We start from the raw sequence: 6978 nt of genomic DNA, 5'->3' as shown, positions 1-6978 counted from the left end.
ACTGAGCAGGGAGCCTGACACGGGGCTCGATCCTAGGACCCTGGGATCATGACCTGAGTCAAAGGCAGACGCTTAACCGACTGAGCCATTCAAGCGCCCCTGCCATAAAGTTTTTATCGTCGTTCATCCAGTGAGTATTTATTGAGCATCTCCGTGCGCAGCACCATTTTAAGTGTTGAGAAGAGTGGTGAATGAGATGCACGGTTCCTGCTCTCACGGAGCTTCCACTGTAGTCAGGGGAAACAAATTAACAAAGTCAATTTAGGCATCCCACGCATCACAGTGGTCTAGATCAGGGTTGGCAAACCGTGGCCCTTGGGTCAAATCCGGCCCTTGGCCTATTTTAGTAAGGCCCATGAGCTAAGAATGATTTATGTATTTTAAAGGATTATAAAATAAACAAACCCTTAGGAGGCTCACAAACGCTAATTATCTACTATTTTTCTTGACAGAAAAAGTTTGCCAAGCACTGGTCTAGACAGTGACTCAAGGTGGTAGGGTGGTCTAGTGGACACATCAGCTGCCTCCCCAGCACCCATTTGAATCGCTCAAATACATGGTAGCCTTGAGATTTGGGTGGCATGGGGCTTTCATGGCCTAAGCCTAATTAGGGTCCTAGGAGCAGTGACTGGTTCAGGGTTACACCAGTGAGTGTGTGGGATTCTCCTGGGCTAAGGGATTGGTTAGGTAAAGTCCAGGACTTTCCTTTGAGTGTTGGAGGACATGAAAGTCTCTCCTTCTGGATGAGGTGAGATATGGATGTGAAGCTAGAGATCATTGAAGCCATTTTGCTAACATATAGGTGGTTAGCATGAGGATTAAGGTGACCTATTGAGGGGAGACCCCAGAGAATCATAGTAAAAAGGATCCAAGGCCCTGACTATACCCTGGCTGGAGCCTGATTTGCTTCTGGACTTCATAGTTTAACAGCCACTAAATTCCCTTCAATGTTTAAGCCAATTTGGGTTTCTTGTTTCTTTTGACCAGAAACATCCTAACCGATATAGGTGGTCAGGGAAGAAGAAGGTGATGTTTGAGCTGAAACATAAATGGGAGCAAAGAGGATGTGGAAGAAAAACCTTACAAGCGGAGGAAAATGCAAATACCCCAAGATGGGTATGGGCAAGGCACATCTGAAAAGCGGCAAGGTCAATGAGCCATGGGGAGACTGGTATCTGGTGAGGGAGAGGAGTAGGCCAGGTCTTGGGTGGCCATGGAGAGGAGCTTAGCTTTTGTTCTAAATGCAAGAGGAAGCCATTGTTAGTTTGTTTTTTTAATTTTTAATTTTATTTTTTTTAAGATTTTATTTATTTATTTGTCAGAGAGAAAGAGAGAGAGAGAGAGAGCACAAGCAGGGGGAGTGGGAGAGGGAGAAGCAGGCTCCGTGCTGAGCAGGGAGCCTGATGCGGGACTGGATCCCAGGACCCCAGGATCATGACCTGAGCTGAAGGCAGACACTTAACCGACTGAGCCACCCAGGCATTCCTGTTTTTTAAATTTTTTAAACTTGATTTTTATTTATATGCAACAGTGCAGTACCCAAGGCTTCAGGGCACAGTTTGATGAATTTCAGTGCGTACATACATACATGTGTATCTCCATCACCCAGATCAAGAATGCTTTTAGCCCCCACAGGCCATATATGCAATTTAAAATTTTCTAGGAGCCACGGTAAAAACACATAAAAAGAAACAGGTGAAATGAATTTTAATTATGTCTTTAACTCAGGGGATCCAAAATATTCTTTTAACACATAATCAATGTTAAAGGTGTCCATTAGCTGTTACTTTTCCAAAGTCTTTGAAATCCAGTGTGCAGTTTACATGGACAGCAATTTCAATTTGGACTAGCCCCATTTCCAGTGCTCAGCATCCACATGTGGCTAGTGGCTACTATAGGAACAGTGCACATCTAGAGAGTAAGGAAATGAAGCAAACACGGCCCATTGATCAGAAGTCATGTAAATATAAGCCACTGACCTTATCTCTATTTAGAGTTCTGACTCTTTAATTTCATTTTAGTGAAAATAAGTCCCCACCCATTCTCAGTTCCCTAGCCCTATATTCCTCTAAGGTTGTACACTCAACACAGAATTTTCCTACCGTGAGCAGTTTTAGTTCCCTTTTGGGCTCTCCTATGAATGGAGTTGTCATTCTGCCCATTTGTTAGGCAATTCGAACATCTCTATGACAGGCTCCTCGCTTGACCAATAATCCACCAATTCAGATGAAAGCAGTTCCAAACCTGGCCGATCACCTAAATCACTTCAGGGTATTTAAAACAAAACAAAGAGGGGCGCCTGGGTGGCTCAGTGGGTTAAGCGTCTGCCTTCGGCTCAGGTCATGATCCCAGGGTCCTGGGATGGAGCTCTGCATCGGGCTCCTTGCTCAGCGGGGAGCCTGCTTCTCCCTCTGCCTGCAGCTCCCCCTGCTTGTGCTCTGGCTCACTCTCTCGCGCCCATGCTCTCTATCTCTAGCAAATAAATAAATAAAATAAAACAAAACAGAACAAATAGCACACATCCAGGACCTCCTGAATCCCAACCCAGAGACGTGTTCAGTGATGTGCATTTTTAAAAAGCTTGACTGTGAAGGCCATTCAGCCTTGGGGACCACTGAGGATTACCCACTTTGCTGAACACGCCAGAGTCTTCATCTGGGACTGTGGCAGAGATGCAGTGAGTGCTGAAGTGACCGTCCTCTAGGAGCAAAACTCATTTTAACAATGTTGTCATGGCCATGGGAGGGGGGCGTGTCTTTGTTTCTTCAGGGGTGGGACTGTGGCAGTGGCCGAGGTGGAGGCTTCAGAGGGCCCCTTGGGTGTAGACTATTTTGTGCAGGCAGAGCCCGGGACAGGAAAAAACCTCTCCAGTGGACAACCAATATGAGAGAAGACAGAGGGCCACAGATCTTGAGTTGGCCTAATGAGAGGTATGGCTAAGGAAGAAAGCCACAGTTGGTGACCCATCTTCACCGCCTCCCCCCCCCCAGTCTGTTCTTACCTCCAGCACTGGCTTTCCTAGCAGTGAGTCCGTCACATCTCTTCCTCACACATGGGTGTATAATAGCAGAGCCAACCTGTGTTTCAAGGGGACAGTTTGAAAGAGCGATGACTAAGAAAAAAAATTAACTTCATCCTTCTGGATTTCCTTTTAATTGTTGGGTGTGCCCTGGGCACCAGAAATTGTAAAGTAGGCCTGGTTTCCTTCCTTGGATGCATTTAAAGAGCCCTGGGTTTGCAGTCAGGACACCTGAGCTCTAGTCCCACCGTTATCACTAGCAGCTGCATCTCTTTGGGTATATGGTTGAACAAATCTGAGTGTCACTTCCTCCACTGGTTACATATGAGTAATAGTACCTGCCTTATAGGTTAGCGTGATTACCAGATAAATCACGCATCTGAAAGCCGTTTGGAAACTGTAAAGCATGACACAAATGCAAGATGCTAAACTTTATCGCAGGGAAAATGACAGAGGGCCTAGGACAGTGGGAGAAACCCTTCACCAGCTTCTAAGATGGTCAGGTCAGCAAGCACGCTTCTTCCCCTCTGCCCTCCCCCCTTTCTTCTTTGCCCCCTCGCCCTTTATAATGGCGTTTGTATGTCTTTACAAGCAGCAGGGGCTCTGATCCTAAAGAATGAGTACTTGAACACGCTCCTGGGATTTTGGCCCTTGATACACACCTGTCCTGGGCTTCTGGAAAGGCAACCTCCAAGAGAAGCCTCTTGGCCAGGTGTCCCTAAATGTTTCCAGTGGCAAGTCCTCCGCAGGCCGGGAGGTTTCCATTGGCTCGGGGGCGGGGGGGGGTGTCCCTTGCGTCTATCTTTCATTGGCTGGCTGCAGCTGGGACGAGGAGCGACAGGCCCTGTGCGGTTCACAGCCGAGAATCACTGAGGGCTGCGGGCGCCTTTGCTGCCTCCTGTCCCCAAGTAGCCCGTGGGAGCTCTCTCCTCCTCCTCCTCCTCCTCCTCTCCCTCCTCCTCCCCCCCTCCCTCCCCTCCTCCCCCTCCCTCTCCCTCTCCTCCTCCCCCTCCACCAGTCCATCCCAGGCTGCTCTTCCAGTCCTGCCCAGTCCTGGGCCGGGCACCTACAACCTCCGCTCAAATCACCTCCTTTGGGGAACCTTCCGGGGCTAAGCCCAGCCGTCACCAGTCCCTTAATGGACACATTTCTGGTTCCCTGCACAGAGAGGGGGAATCAGTCCCCAAGCCACGCACACGAGCAGTGCCTTTTGTCACTTTCTCAAGCCCCGCTAGCTGCGGTAAAATGCTCAGGCTCTTTCTTAACTGTTCTCCCCGGGAAATTTACAGGTCGAAGGATGCAGTAAACCTCCTGGCTCCTTCCCGAAGAACGCCGGGACTTAAATGCACTGGGCCCCAGCCAAACAACCGAATAAAGTGGAAAATTTTTTCATCACTTACAGAAACTATTTTCACCCGGCAGAAACAGCATCTACAGCTCCTCAGAGCAAGCTTGTTTTAGCAACGCCGAGCAAGAGAACACCGGTGCAGTCAGGGGCGCTTTCTGGAGGCCGCTCCAACCGCCCTCCCACTTCCCATCCGGCTGTCATTGTTCCCCCGCCGCTGGGGGCGGCGAACCCCGCAGCCCGGCCGGCGCGCCCCCGCAGCCCCCGCGCTCCCGACCAGCCGCGGGCGCGGCGGCACGGGGCATCCCTGGGCGAGCCGGGCCCGGGAGCTCGGCGGGGGCGCGGGGGCGCAGGCGGGGCCGGCGCTGCCAATCCCCGCGCGGCGCACGTGCGGCACGTCCCCGCATCCGGGCCCCCGCCCCGAGCCGGCTCGGCTGGGGGTGCGGGGGGGGTGGGTCCGGAGACAACCCGGGGGGCGCCCGCCGGGGTGGGGGTTGGAGATGGGACCGCGCGGGGGGTCGGGAATGTGCTCGGGGGTCTGGGAGGGGCGAGTGGGCCGGGGGTGAGTAGGGTGTTGAGAGGCTGTGAACGCGCGGGACGGGGGGGGGGGGCGGGCAAGGGGGATGCTTGAGGGTCTTGGGGGGGCGCGGGCAGGCAGTGGGGCGGGGGAGTCCGAGCGCGCCAAGGGACTACCCCGGGGCCCACGAGAGGGTCAGCCGACGCTTGGCCATCTCCCTAACCGATTAGGGAAGCGCCAGGAAATTCCCCAAGCCGTCTCAGCCTGGCTCTCTTCCTCTCTGTCACGAAAAAGTGGGCCACACACGGGTGGGGACCGGTCTGCCCCCTGCCAGCTTAGCCGAGGGCCCACGGCAGGAGGGCAGGGATCCGGGGAGGGGGATTTCACATGCTGGGCTCAGAGCACCTGTGCAGGAGAAAGCAGATCATTTTAGGCACCTTCTTCACCCCCCCCCATTCCCCCCTCTCAATCCCTGCCGTCTCCGCCCAAAAATAGGGAGTGTTTTATTTCTGGTTGTGATTTTGAAACCTAGCCATCCCATGCGTCAGGCACCCAGTGGAAGCACAGGCATCAGAGCTGTCCGAGTGGACTTGACGGTGTACAGAAGGCAAGAGAGGGGCCTCCGCCTTCAGGGGCCGAGACTTCACGGACGGTCCACTCTGAGATGGAGCCTGCTGGCGGCCCGTTAATGTCCTGCTGGAGGAGGAAGGCATCGGGGCCAACATTCTCTATACAGAGCGGCCCCTTCGTTCCCCGCTGTGCTGTTTGGACCCCGGAAAGTGCCAAGTCCCAGCGTGGAAGCCAGTGGGATGTCTTGGAGGTCGCTGTACCTTCGCGGGGAGTCCCCGGAGCGGTACTCTTGTTTACCCTCCTTGGGAGGCCCTAGCAACTTCCGGAAGAGGACTCCCTTTGAAGTGTGGGCAGCATTTTTCGGTTCCTCCGACTACTCCTTGTCTCCTTTGATGTGAAATGACGCTAGCAGAGACTGGCTCCCGGGACCAAGAGATCAAACACCACTCCCAAGTTCGACCAAGAGATCAAACACCACTCCCAAGTTCACCTCCAGCAGGACGGACATCTTGAAGGGCAGACTGAAATACTGTAGAATCTTAAATTTTCCCATTTCCTGCTGTGTTTTAAAAAATTAATATAGTACCTATTTTTCAAACGTATCATTCAAATCCCAATGCCTCTGAAATGACAGTGGAAAACCTTGGGCTCACCTGCTCTGTCTACATGATTTCATCTAATCCTCACAACCACTGTCCCTGGCTGGTATTATCCCCCACTTTATAGATGGGGAATTGAAGGCCTGGGGTCATACAGCTGTCCCACTGAGAGCCTGCCTTCCTTCCTTTGTTTTTAAAGATTGTATTTATTTGTTTGAGAGAGTGAGAGAGAGTGAGCAGGGGAAAGAGCAGAGGGAGAGGGACAAGCAGACTCTGCACTGTGCGTGGAGCCCGACATGGGGCTTGATCCCCTGACCCACGAGTGCACGACCCAAGCCCAAACCGAGAGTCAGTCACTCAACCAACTGAGCCACCCAGGTGACCTGAGAGCCTTTCTTATTGAGCACCTCCTCCACTAAAAGTTAATTGCGTGCGTCAAATGAATCAAATCCCACGAAGCACCACAGTGCCGGGCACACAGTAACCGCACGGTGAAAAGTTACCGATTTTTTTGGATCGCTGTTATCATTACAAATAATAAGCATAAAAGTTATATCATGATAGCAAGTTTGGCAGTGATTGTAGGCAGTAGACCTTGATGCATTCTTTCAGAAATGTTCAGGGTTTTGTTTTCCCTTGGTTAGAGCTATCTCTAAATGGTACTGGGATTTCGACTCCGGAGCAAGTTGCTCCAAGACAAACTGTACTGTAGTTTTCCCACAGAGATTTGCTCCCAGACCTGATCCGTCCTTCCTTCCCAACTGGAGACCATTAGCAAAAACATGCTATTCAGACCTCAGCTGGGTGCTTTGATGCCTATGAGTTTAGAATGGGATGGAATGTGTGTGTGTGTGTGTGTGTGTGTGTGTGTGTGTGTGTGTATTTTAATGACATGGATAAGGTAACTTAGCTTTGTTCTAAAATTTCA

The 6978-nt window shown here is 51.7% G+C and overlaps 1 long non-coding RNA gene across 2 annotated transcripts; it reads right to left on the bottom strand.

The window, feature by feature from the left end:
* Positions 1–1043: 1043 nt before the first annotated feature.
* On the bottom strand, positions 1044–4635 carry LOC112811001 (uncharacterized). Of its 2 annotated transcripts, XR_012380371.1 has the most exons (4): positions 4420–4635; positions 3002–3077; positions 2103–2936; positions 1044–1911 (listed from the first exon to the last, which is right to left on the bottom strand). It is a non-coding gene; the product is annotated as an uncharacterized lncRNA (long non-coding RNA). The 2 variants fall into 2 exon arrangements; XR_012380370.1 differs by having other exon boundaries at positions 1044–2936.
* Positions 4636–6978: the final 2343 nt, after the last annotated feature.

This window comes from Callorhinus ursinus, unplaced genomic scaffold (assembly GCF_003265705.2).
Source record: "Callorhinus ursinus isolate GAN/ISIS: 27379988/994484 unplaced genomic scaffold, GSC_fseal_2.0 scaffold12, whole genome shotgun sequence".
Taxonomy (NCBI): Eukaryota; Metazoa; Chordata; class Mammalia; order Carnivora; family Otariidae; genus Callorhinus; species Callorhinus ursinus.
Note: the sequence above shows the minus strand (reverse complement) of the source record. Positions and strands in the feature narration are given on the sequence as shown.